Genomic DNA, 13,980 nt, shown 5'->3' on the forward strand with positions numbered 1-13,980 from the left:
TTCAAAATTACAAGGCCAATTTTCCCTAGTTTTATTGAGATGTTATTGACATACATCACCATATAAGTTTAAGGTATACAGCATAATGGTTTGACTTACATATATTGTGAAATGATTACCACTGTAAGTTTAACTAGCATCCATTATCTATATCCTGTATAATAAAAGCCTAATATGCTAAGTGTTCAGTCGTCCATTCAACCAATCAAAGCTAAGGCCGCTCAACCACTCACTATGACATGCACTGACCACCAATGGGCAGACGCTCTAACCAGTAGGTTAGCTTGTTCCTGGGGTCTGGCTGATCAAGACTGAGTGAGATGGGCCGACACACCCTGGAGCCCTCTTGCGTCCCTCCTGGCCCAATTGTGCATCAGTGGGGTCCCTCGGCCTGGCCTGCGCCCTCTCGCAATCCTGCACCCTCTCGAAATCCAGGACCCCTCGGGGGATGTCAGAGAGACGGTTTCAGTCCGATCCCACAGGCCAGGCCGAGGGACCCCACTGGTGCACAAATTCGTGCACTGGGCCTCTAGTAGATACAATAAAAAGAGAAAGCAAAAATATCTTTCTTCCTTGAAATGAAAACTCTTTGGATTTGTTCTCTTAACAATGTCTATATATACCATGCAGTAGTGTTAACTATTTTCATAGTCATCACACTGTGCATTACATGTACTGAAGAACTTATTTCTTATAAGTGGAAGTTTGTATCTTTTGACCACTTTTCTCCTATTCCCCTTCCCCCTTACCTTTGATAACCACAAATCTGATTCTTTTTCCTTTTCTTTTTTTTAAATCAATATTGTTGAAAGTATTACATATGTTCCCATTTTCCCCCATTGACCCCCTCCAGCCTACCCCTGCTCCTCGCAAACAAGGTCTTTGGTTGATTACCTCCTATCCACCTACCTTCCCCCTGAGATTCTGCACTCTGTTCCATGCTTCCATTCATCAGTTTATTTTGTTAATTAGATTTCACATATGAGTGAGATCATGTGATACTTGTGTTTCTCTGACTGACTTATTTCACTTAGTGTGATACGCTCCAGGTCCCTCCATGCTGTTTCAAATGGTAAGAGACTCTTCTTTTTTACTTCTGCATAGTATTCCATGTTATAAATGTACCACAGCTTTTTTATCCACTCATCTACTGATGGGCACCTGGGCTGTTTCCAGATCTTAGCTATTGTAAATTGTGCTATTGTGAACATAGGGATGCATACATTCTTTCTTATTAGTGTTTCGGGTTTCTTAGGATATATTCCTACAAGTGGGATCACTGAGTCAAATGGCAGTTCCATATTTCATTTTTTAAGGAAACCCCATACTGTGTTCCATAATGGCTGCACCAGTTTGCATTCCCACCAGCAGTATACTAGGGTTCCCTTTTCTCCACATCATCCCCAGAACTTGTCATTTGTTCATTTGTTGCTAGTAGCCATTCTAACAGGTGAGAGGTGATACTTCATTGTTGTTTTAATTTGCATCTCTCTGATGATCAGTGACTTTGAGCACTTTTTCATATGTCTCTCGGCCATCTGTATGTCCACTTTGGAGAAGTGTCTATTTAGGTCCTTTGCCCATTTTTTTTAAAATTGTTTTATTGCTTAAAGTATTACAAAGGGTATTACATATGTCTCCTTTTTCCCCCGCCCTTGACAATCCCCTGGCCTCCCCTACCCCCCAGTGTCTTATGTCCATTGGTTATGCTTATATGCATGCATACAAGTCCTTCAGTTGATCTCTTACCTCCCCCCTCTTCTGCCCCCCTACTCTCCCCGGCCTTCCCGCTGCAGTTTGACTATCTGTTTGAGGCAGCTCTGCCTCTGTATCTATTTTTGTTCATAAGTTTATAGTGGTCTTTATAATCCATTAATGAGTGAGATCATGTGGTATTTTTCCTTCATTGATTGCTTTGCCCATTTTTTAATTGTTGTTTGTCTTCCTTTTGTTAAGTTGTATGAATTCCTTATATATTTTGGATATTAACCCTTTATCAGATGTATCCTTGCCAAATATGTTCTCCCATACAGTGGGCTCCCTTTTCATTTTGTTAATAGTTTCTTTTGCTGTGCAGAGGCTTTTTATTTTGATGTAGTCCCATTTGTTTATTTTCTCCTTAGTTTCCTTTGCCCTAGGTATATCCTTAAACATATTGCTACGAGAGATGTCTGAGATTTTGCTACCTGATCCTTTTTTCTGTGAGGTTGGGTTTTGTTTTGCTTTGTTTTAAATTCCACATATAAGTGATATCATAAGTGTTTGTCTTTGTCTGCCTGACTTATTTCATTTAGAATGATGCCCATCAAGGTCCATCTATGTTGTCACAAATGGCAGGATTTCCTCTTTTTTATGGCTAAATAATAGTCCATTATACTAGTATATACATATCACAACTTCTTCATCCATTTATTTGTTGATGGAGACTTAGTTTTATGTTTTGGCTATTGTCAATAATGCTGCTTGTGAACATGAGAGTGCAGATAATCTTTTTGAGTTCGTGTTTTCATTTCCTTTGGATATATTCCCAGAAATAGAATTTCTGGATCATATGGTAGCTCTATTTTTAATATTTTGAGGATCCTTCACACTGTTTTCCATAGTGGCTGTACCAGTTTGCTGTCCCATCAACAGGCTAAATTTTGTAATTTCCTATTTCCTGCAAATATGTGCCAACTTATCTTTTATTTCTTTAAACATGGTAATTCTAGTTGTTTTAATATTTATAACCGATAATCTCAATATTATTTTATCTGTTGTTTCAGTTGATTCTTACTCATGTCACTTTGTTTCCTTATGGTCATCTTTGAATGTGTAGTGCTCGATGTCTTTGCAAAATTATATGCAGTGAATTTTTGAGGTCAAAATGAAGCTGTCTTACTAAAATATACATACATATACATATACTAGTGTGTGTGTGTGTGTGTGTGTGTGTGTGTGTGTGTGTGTGTGTGGTTTCTCATAGGCACCTAGAGCACTATCAACCCAAAAAGAACCTTAAAAATGTTCATGGCCACATAGTCCCTGGGGATAATGCAGATCTATGGTTACAGTTTCTCAGCAAAAGTTGAAAGCTTATCTTTTCTATTTTCTTTTGCTAAACTCAGCTGATTTCTGCTGAGCTTCACAACAATTATTGGAAATGGGAGGATAAAGGTAGGTTTACTTCTTGTTCATCCTTACCTTATGGGAATAGCTCTTCGGAGTAGAAACTTAATATTTGGGAGAGTGTCTTACTAGTCTTTCCACCGTTGCTGGTGGTGACATCTGTCCCTCTTGTTTCTCTCACCCAAAGAGGCAGCCAAAACTATAGCTCAGGTTTGCAGTAATTAGCAAATGTCCTCAGAGCTGCAAATGCCAATGCTTCCCTTATTGCTTGGATTCCATATTCCCCTAAGATTATAGCCTATCAGTTGTTTATTACCATGTTAGTACTTCAGTGCTTTTAAGGAGATTTGGTAAAATATTATCCAATATTTTTACCATGTTTCCTCAAGGAGGTTGGTCCAAATTAATTAGCCACAATTATTAGAAAGGACATTGGCATTATAGTAGCTATATCATCAATCATATTCTACTGCATGGACCGAGAAGCAGAAGAAGCATTATAAGAAAGAGCACAAGTGACAGAATGCCCAAGCACATAAAAGAGGAGAAGTGATCATGAGAAAGGGAGCCTGGATACCTTCCAAGTCCCCATGTATGGCCCGCTCCAGAGGCCTCATTGTATTCCACTCTTGGAATCTCTAAGACTTTCCGGAGTCCTTACAGAAATTCTCCCTTTTTATTTTAGCACAATTTATTTTCAACTTAAAAATTCAAATAAAACTGAAGGTAGTCTCAGTATGTTCCTCTCTATATTACTGCTTTTGTCTTCTAATAGTCAAATCAGCATTTATCAAATGACAGTTGAGGATGGAGCCCTGCTGGTGGGATTAGCTCCATAAAAAGAGACACCAGAGAGCTTGCTTTCTCTTTCTCTCTCTCTGCCATGTGAAGACACAGTGAGAAAGTGGCTGTCTGCAAGCAGGGAAGAGAGCTTTCACCAGAACCCACCATGTTGGCACCCTGATGTTGGACTTCCAGCCTTCAGTTCGGTGAGAAAATAAATTTCTGTTGTTTAAGTCACCCAGTCTATGGTATTTTGTATGGCAGCCCCATCTGACTAAGACAGGAAACTTAAATGCTTATTACTAACTAAGAGAAGATAATCTGAAAAGCCTACATACATACGTATGATTCCAACTATATGACATTCTGGACAAAGGAAAAACTATGAACACAGGAAAAGATCAGTAGCTGCCAAAGTTAAGGGGGAGGGAGGGATGAATAGAAGTTTTTTAGAAGAGTAAAACTAGTCTATTTGATAGAGTGGGTACGTGTCATTATACATCTGTCAAAACCCATAGAATGTGCAACACCAAGAGTGAACCTTAATGTAAATTATGGTTTGGGGTGATAATAATGTATCAACTCTGGTGTGGGATGTTGACGGTGGAGGAGGCTGTTTATATGTGGGAGCAGGAGGTATATGGGAACTGTACTTTCTACTCAATTTTGTTGTGAACCTAAAATTGCTCTAAAAATAAATTATATTTAAAAATGCTATACTATTTCTGAATTTCTAAGTATCTAATAATGTAACTTCAAAATGTAAGAAGTGAAAGTTGACAGAACTAAGAGGAGAAATACACAATCATCATTGGATATTTGAACAATCCTCTCTCAGTAAATGTTTAACAAGTAGACAAAAAATCAGTAAAAACAGAGAAGATTTCACCAACACAGTATCTAATTTCTGGTATTGGGAGATAATTAGAGTTATAAAAAAAAGAAATTTTGCATAGAGTTTATTATGCAACCTTCCAGAGCTCAGTTGATAGAGTGGAGGATAGTAGGATGCATATCCTGGTAGACAATCTTAGGTCTCTGATTAAGGTTCAAAGGAGAATATAGGTCTTTTGCATCCTACTTACTATCAAGGGTATGAACTCCACATTGCTAAACCCATAAAATGGACATGATGAAAAATACACTTGGACTGCCCTGGCCACTGTGGTTCACTTGGTGGGAGCATTGTCCCATACATTGAAGGGTTTTGGGTTTATTTCCTGATTGGGGCACTAGGTTGCAGGTTTGATCCCAGGCTCAGACCTCTCTCTCTCTCTCTCTCTCTCTCTCTCTCCATCTCCCCTCTCTAAAAATCAATAAAAATGTCCTCAGATGAAAATGGAAAAAAAATACACTTGGACTTAGAAGATCAAGTATCAGGTATCTAATTAAAGACTAAGTTTTTAGCCGACCTGCGTGGCTCAGTGGTTGGACAGCGACCTATGAACTAGGAGGTGCCTGAATTGCCCAGCGTGGAACCTGCTGGAGGCAGCCTATCGATGATTCTCTCTCATCATTAATGTTTCTATCTCTTCCCTCTCTCCCTTCCTCTCTGAAATAAATTTAAAAATATATTTTTTAAAAGACTCTAAATATATCATGTCTTCATTAAAATTTAATGAATATCAGAATACTTCCCTAAGACTGGCAACTGTAATTCCACAAAATTAACTATTGAGCCACTGGGGAATGTTGAACACCATGTGGGCTACTCAAAGCCAGGAAATGTAAAATAATGAACTACTGACTCCAAGAGGAATTCAACCCTCCAGCAACAACCTACTTTCTGATTCTGAAGGAGTAGAGTCAATATAGAAATACATAGAAACAGAATCACAGTTCAAAATAAGTAAATGCAATTAAAATAATACATTGAGAGCAAGAGCCTATCTTTTTCATTATGACAAATTCCTTAAAATGAAAACGTTTTTCTCATCTTTCTCCCCTTTTCATGTTTTAAAAGAGTAAGGATATAACAACATAAGAAAACAAGACAGAGTGCCATTACCAAATCTTTATATAAAAGGAACTTCCAGGAGGAGAAAGAAAACATAGATAGAATTGAATTAAAAAGAACAGAGAAATACAGTGAAAATATAAAATACAAATAAGAGTTATCTACTCTATAGTCCTGAAATCAGTGGTTCTCAACCTGTGGGTCGCAACCCGTTTGGCAGTTGGACAACCCTTTCACAGGGGTCGCCTAAGACCATCCTGCATATCAGATATTTACATTATGATTCATAACAGTAGCAACATTACAGTTATGAAGTAGCAACGAAAATAATTTTATGGTTGGGTCACAACATGAGGAACTGTATTTAAAGGGCCAGAAGGTTGAGAACCACTGCCTTAATTCATACATTTTAGTTGACATAATTTTATACCCTTTGAAAAAATATTTACTGAAGGACAAATAAGGTTCAAATACATATCTAACAATTATAAAATTACCAAATGTGTTCATTTTTGCAACATGTAATTAATGAAATTAAAAGTAAAATAAAATTTATCTTTTAATGTGAAATCTGTACTCAAGTTTGCTACATAAATACTCAATTATGAGTCAAACTTGAGATAAGCATACATAAATCTCATTTTTAACTGAAATGAGATGACTTTTATCCTTGCTATTTATACTTGTTAAAGCAGAATAATCTTGTTCACACATGTAAGAAATTGATAAGTACAACAAAATATTGATGAATTTCCTCTAAATATGAAAAATGCAGAACTTACTTAGGGGCACATCAATAAATTTCAGCTTGTGTGTATGATAGGACAGTGACTCAGTGTCAAATTCTCAGAATGAACAGAAAATTCAGAAAAAAGGTCCTTCATCCAAACTCTCATTCAGAAAAGAAAGAAAAATAGATTAATCTTTTCTGCAGTTCATTCAGGTGGTTTTCAATAAATGATGATATTCTTACTCAATGTTAAGCCCAAGGATCAGTGGAAACATTTAAAGATGTCCTGTACAACACGATTTTTCCAAAGATTCAGTTTCCTTTTAAATTCAATAATATTAGGATCCTTGCTATTTCCTAACCACTATTGCACTGGATATTTCCATTATAAGAAATAAAAATGAGAAAATGATTATGTAAAATGAAAATTATATAAATCCACAAAGAACAGGAATCAAACCTGCGACCCTTCAGTGCTCTAACCACTGGGAACACCTGCCAGGGCTGTACTTAAACTTTTAATTAAATTTTGTCATTAAGTTTCCCACCATTTCATGTATCCCTCATAAGGTAAAAAACATAATTTTATTTACATTTGCACTGATGATCCTGACTCCCTATACCTTAAACATTTGAAAATATAGTTGTGAGCCAAGGATCTCTCACATCACCAACCACAATCAACTTGCCTCATTTGGCAAGGAGAGTGCATTACAATTATTTTTTCTAGCCAAAACCTTAAGTTGAAAAATCTCCTTGAATAAGAAGTTTACCCCACTGTTTCGGATCCAGAACAGGAGAATGTGATGAAGAAGTTGAAAACACCAGGCAATTTATGCATAATTTAGCCCCTTGAAATTTAAACTTGTGGTTCATGATTTGTAGGCCACTAACTCCTGGGCTCACAGCCTCACTACCAGAACCAGCCAGGAGAGGTTCTAAATCGAAAAGTTCACAAGTTATTAAAATAGATCCAACTTGGTGACTTGTCCCTTATGTGCAAACCATTGCAACTCCAGATTTAGAGCACAGAGAGACAGCTAGGTCTCAAAGAAGTCCAAGCCTGCCAGGCAAGACTCCCACATGACAGGCGAGTCACCTCTGGGAATCCCAGGCCTACAAGATGACAACTTTTCAAGATACATTCCTTGGACAGAGGCCACAGCTCCCTGAAGTAGCCCAAGATTCTGTGGCTTCCTGGAGAGGCAACAGAAACAAATAGAGAAAGGCAGAGGCAACTGGTGTTCGAATAGGACCTCTTACCCTGGCTCCAGGTCCTTTACAAAAGTGTAAGATCTGACCTGGTGTGTGCTTGCCACTTTAAGGTGGCTCACCCACCCACAAAAGCATGGCAAGTCATACCAAAGAGATCTTTCCTTCACTGATTATGTCTCTCTGTTCTCCCATAGAGCCAAAGTTAGATTGCCAAGAAGTTGAGCTTCATCTGGTGGTGAATCCACGGAAGGCCTAAGGTTCTATCTTTGGTTCATTTCCACTGGTCTCCTCAGATGGTGATATTTAAGGCAGGAGACTGTTCATGGCCACATGGCAATAGGTTCTTCCTGAAAGTTGCCACTCCTATGGTGTTGGGGAGGAAGAAATTGTCTCTACCCTTCAAAGGTTCTTTCAGGTGGTCTAATAATCAAATTGACATGAAACAGATTAACAAGAGAAAGTAACCAACTTTAATTACATAGGTATGGGAACCCCACATATATAAGAGACTCAGAGACCCTACCTACTGAGAGAGAGAGAGAGAGAGAGAGAGAGAGAGAGAGAGAGAGAGAGAATGAGGTATGTTTGGCATTCTGAGGAAAGGATGGGATAAGCTTAGCACCTTGGGATTTCAGAGAGCAGGAAGGTCATTCTCTGAAGGACAATAAGTAGAGCAGCTGTTCAGTAATTAGAACTTTATGACTCTAGGTGGGTCATAAAAAGTTCTTTCTTGTGAAAACTGTTATTAAGCGCAAGGCCTCTAATTTAGATTCAGAGAATGATACACGTTTCCCATGAACTTGCAGGGTTTGGATTGCCATCTGCTCAAAATAATTCAAAGTGGCACATGTTGGGGCGGTCTGTTTTGTACTTCTTCAACAGCAATAGTTTCAGGTGTACAGCATAGTAAAGTTTAGACAATGATAAACTTTACAAAGTGTTTCCCTGATATTTCCATTACCCAACTGGCACCATACAGAGTTAATATAATACTAGAGGTAACGCCGGTGGTTCTGATCCGGCATCTAGAAGGGTTCAGAAATCTGGAGAAGATGCTGTGTATAAATTAAATAAGAGTCCAGATATGAAAGATAATTTTAAAAGGCATTATAGGGAGTCAGAGAAGACTTAGCTAAAGGAACTAAGTTCTTCTTGTCTCAGGACCCCTTGCTTTTTATTAACACAAATTGTCCTAAGGCAAGGTGGAGATATACACATCATCATTCCCAACAGGTGACAACATATGTGACTCAGCCCTTGTTGAGTCCCCAAGTTCCATCAATCTTTTGATGAAACTCTTGCAATTATGACATGCTGGAATTGGCTTCAGGCATCTCACCCTTTTTATTTTTTAAATTTAACAAGAATGTATGTTTTAAGATTTTTAAATTCAATGGAAAGGATAGAGTTCTATCATGTCCCTTTAAATCGCTGTCGGCCATTAAAGGAATCAGCTTGCAGTATGTTTCTTTCTGGGCCAACAGTTCTTTGAGTCCCAATTTCAATGTCCAACAGTTCCTTATGTGTACATGCCAGCAATGATATTTCAGTTCTGGTTGGTGGACAAACACTGGCAATGCAGGTCTGACCTTCTCTGGTTTGGTCGTGGGCAACCTGCAGCGATGCACAGATGCTGACTACTAGTATGGCAAGGCATCTTCACCATCTTTATTTCTGGACTGTTTCTCCTCTTGTCTTGGGAGCCACTGCTATTTCTGTGGTTGGAGCCACCTGGTCAGTTCCTCTCTGGATTCGTTGTTGCAGGAATGGAGGAGTTTTCTGGAAATATACAAACATATTCTTGACCAAAGGTTAATAAAGGAATCTTTTTATAAATTAGACTTGGGATCCTTTCATTTTTGCCCAAATGATTATCCTTTGGCTTATCCTTTGGCTTATTCTGACACCATGTGTGTTTTTATGGGTGTCTTGTCATCAGCATTACAAATGAAAAATAATTTTCAAAGCAATTAAGGCTTTTACTTAAAGGGCATTATTCCACTATCCCCCTTTTATTATTTAAATATTATTAGGAGGCTTTTGGGAATCTTGTAATGCAGTTTTGATAACTTTTAATTTCAATTTTCTGTATAGAAATATGACTGCTCTGGATTTATTGCATGTTAAGCAAGTTTTTACTATGAGATGAACCATCAGTAAAAAATGTAGTTAATGCTTTAGGAACAGTTTCCTGGCCAGTACAATTAAGTTTTTATGAATAATTACTTATTTCTTTTTTTTATTGCTAAAAGTATTACAAAGGGTATTGCATATGTGTCCTTTTTTTTTTTCCCCTGCCCTAAACAATCCCCCGGCCTCCCCTACCCCCCCAGTGTCTTATGTCCATTGGTTATGCTTATATGCATGCATATAAGTCCTTCGGTTGATCTCTTACCCCCCTCCCTCCTGCCCCCCAAACCTCCCTGGCCTTCCTGCTGCAGTTTGACAATCTGTTTGAGGCAGCTCTGCCTCTGTATCTATTTTTGTTCATAAGTTTATAATGGTCTTTATTATCCATGAGTGAGTGAGGTCATGTGGTGTTTTTCCTTCATTGACTGGCTTATTTCACTTAGCATAATGCTCTCCAGTTCCATCCATGCCGTTGCAAATGGTAAGAGTTCCTTCTTTTTTACAGCAGCATAGTATTCCATCGTGTAGATGTACCACAGTTTTCTAATCCATTCATCTACTGATGGGCACTTAGGCTGTTTCCAGATCTTAGCTATGGTGAATTGAGCTATGAACATAGGGGTGCATATATCCTTTCTGATTGGTGTTTCTGGTTTCTTGGGATATATTCCTAGAAGTGGGATCACAGGGTCAAATGGGAGTTCCATTTTTAGTTTTTTGAGGAAATTCCATACTGTCTTCCATAGTGGCTGCACCAGTCTGCATTCCCACCAGCAGTGCACGAGTGTTCCTTTTTCTTTTTTTTCTTTTTTTTTTTTTTTAAATATATTTTATTGATTTTTTACAGAGAGGAAGGGAGAGAGATAGAGAGTCAGAAACATCGATGAGAGAGAAACATCCATCAGCTGCCTCCTGCACATCTCCCACTGGGGATGTGCCCGCAACCCAGGTACATGCCCTTGACCGGAATCGAACCTGAGACCTTTCGGTCCGCAGGCCGACGCTCTATCCACTGAGCCAAACCGGTTTCGGCCGAGTGTTCCTTTTTCACCACATCCTCTCCAGCACTTGTCGTTTGTTGATTTGTTGATGATAGCCAGTCTGACAGGTGTGAGATGGTACCTCATTGTTGTTTTGATTTGCATCTCTCGGATGATTAGTGAGTTTGAGCATGTTTTCATATGTCTCTTGGCTTTCTGAATGTCCTCTTTTGAAAGGTGTCTATTTAGATCCTTTGCCCATTTTTTGATTGGATTGTTTATCTTCCTTTTGTCAAGTTGTATGAGTACCCTATAAATTTTGGAGATTAGGCCCTTATCAGATATGACATTGGCAAATATGTTTTCCCACGCAGTGGGTTTTCTCGTTGTTTTGTTGATGGTTTCTTTTTATCATTAAAATGTCCATACTACCCAAAGCAATCTATAAATTCAACGCACTTCCCATTAAACTACCAACGGCATACTTCACAGATCTAGAACGAACTCTCCAAAAATTCATCTGGAATAAAAAAAGACCCCGAATAGCTGCAGCAATCCTGAGAAAGAACAAAGTAGGTGGGATCTCAATATCAGATATCAAGATGTATTACAAAGCCACTGTTCTCAAAACTGCCTGGTACTGGCACAAGAACAGGCATATAGATCAATGGAATAGAATAGAGACCCCAGAAATTGGCCCGAACCAATATGTTCAATTAATATTTGACAAAAGAGGCAAGAACATACAATGGAGCCAAGATAGTCTCTTCAATAAATGGTGTTGGGAAAATTGGACAGATATATGCAAGAAAATGAAACTAGATCACCAACTTACACCATACACAAAAATAAACTCAAAATGGATAAAGGACTTAAATGTAAGACAGGAAACCATAAAAATTCTAGAAGAATCCAAAGGCAACAAAATCTCAGACATATGCCGAAGCAATTTCTTCACTGATACAAATCCTAGGGCACTTGAAACTGAAGAGAAAATGAACAAATGGGACTACATCAAAATAAAAAGCTTCTGCACAGGAAAAAAATAATTACTTATTTCAATTAGCCAATTTAAATCAATCCTGAAATAAGGCTTATTTTTTTAACCTCTTATCCTTGGCCATGACATTAATTAAATTTCTGCTACTAGTCTTTGAGTACCTTTACATAGGCTTTGTCAGGGAGGCAAAAACACAAATTATTTACTTTTCTTGTATTTTTAATTAAAAAAAAAATCTTTGCCTTTCTTTTTTACACCAAGCAACCTATAGGGCTGCTGCTTGCATACTGGGTCATGTGGTCGAATAGCTATATTTCAATGACTCTCTTTAGATTATGTTGGCTACTATTATTGTCAGATTTAGTACTTTAACAACAATCTTTAGTTTACCTGTATATATTAGCAGAAGAGATTACAAAATTATAAAATTTCTCCTTTTTATTAAGCTTAGTATTTACTTTTAAAGAGTATCCCCTTTGGCTTATTTGCATATACAGAGGGATCATGGGAAGTAATTTTCTTAGACTTTACTAGGATTCAATTGTTTATAAAAATATTAGCTTCTCATATAACTTAATTTATATGAGACCTTGATTATATTTTAAACAGCAATTTTATTAAGTAATTAAAGTAGGCATTATTATTAAAAAAGCAAAGCAAAGCAAGTTTAGTAAACTTACACGTCTGATTCACAAGGCACAAATGCTGCCCCAACTCCAGCCTAATTAAAATGCAGGCTGCTAGAGGCTTTTGTTATTAAAATTCCGTCTTAAAATTCTGCTGTTGAATTTTAAGAAATATTTAAGCTACTTTATTTTGCCCTCCTTAGGGGCCAAAACCTTCTTAACATTTAAAGTATATGTATATAAGTAAAATATAGTTATTAATTTTTATTTGCATAAAGCTTTCCATGTGATTTCAAGTATATTAAGTCGGCTTAATTCAAAAAAATTTTTTTAGGAGAGAACAAACCTTTGAAAACATTTCAGGCCCTTGAAATGCTCCAAAGTTATCCCTGGGTTAAAGCCTTGAAATTTAACTTGGAAAGACCACCAAATATATATGTATATATATATGTAATTTAAAGATTATATACTTTTTATAATTATTTTAAAAGATATTAATTAAATTTAAACTGTTTTTTGTATTAAAAAATTCGGGAGTCTGTAGTACAGTGATGGCGAACCTTTTGAGCTCGGCGTGTCAGCATTTTGAAAAACCCTAACTTAACTCTGGTGCCGTGTTACATATAGAAATTTTTTGATATCTGCAACCATAGTAAAACAAAGACTTATATTTTTGATATTTATTTTATATGTTTAAATGCCATCTAACAAAGAAAAATCAACCCAAAAAATGAGTTTCGCGTGTCACCTCTGACACGTGTGTCATAGGTTCACCATCACTGCTGTAGAACAAGCATGTCAAACTCGAGGCCCAGCCAATATAACGGTACGTAAGAAATGTTTTAAGAAAAATTTTGGACCTCTGGAGAAAACCAAGATGGCGGCATAGGTTAACGCTGGAGTTTGCTGCCTCGAACAACCACTTCAAAAATACAACTAAAAGACGGAATGGACATCATCCAGAACCACAGGAAGGCTGGCTGAGTGGAAGTTCTACAACTAGAAGGAACCGAGAATCAGAGGAGGCGCAGTGCTGAAGTAAAATACTAAGGTGAGGAGTGCGCGCAGCGCGGGCTGGTGGCTGAGGCCGCGGTTGTCGTTTTCAATCCGGAGGGAGCCTCAGACTCTGAGCTCCAGATCCAGGCGAGTCTCTAGGGACCCAGACTCAAACGGGAGAAGCGGGACTGTCTGGCTTCGTTCCCTCCGAGGTTTGCAGCGGTTGCTGGGACAGAGAGGCAGAGCCCCTGGGGACGACTAAGAGGAGCCATAACTGCTCCCTCCTCCGCCCTGTTGATCCCGTGGGACCCACCCCGCCCAAGCCCTGCACAGAGCCATTTGCCAGATAGCATCAGGCAAAGGCTAGATTAGCACCTCCCTAGAGGACAGAAGTTCTCCCACTGCAAACACAGCTGATTCTCACAGCCAGTTGGCCTGGAGGTCAAGTAGTAATT

The sequence above is a fragment of the Myotis lucifugus genome, unplaced genomic scaffold (assembly GCF_000147115.1).
Source record: "Myotis lucifugus unplaced genomic scaffold, Myoluc2.0 scaffold_38, whole genome shotgun sequence".
Lineage (NCBI taxonomy): Eukaryota > Metazoa > Chordata > Mammalia > Chiroptera > Vespertilionidae > Myotis > Myotis lucifugus.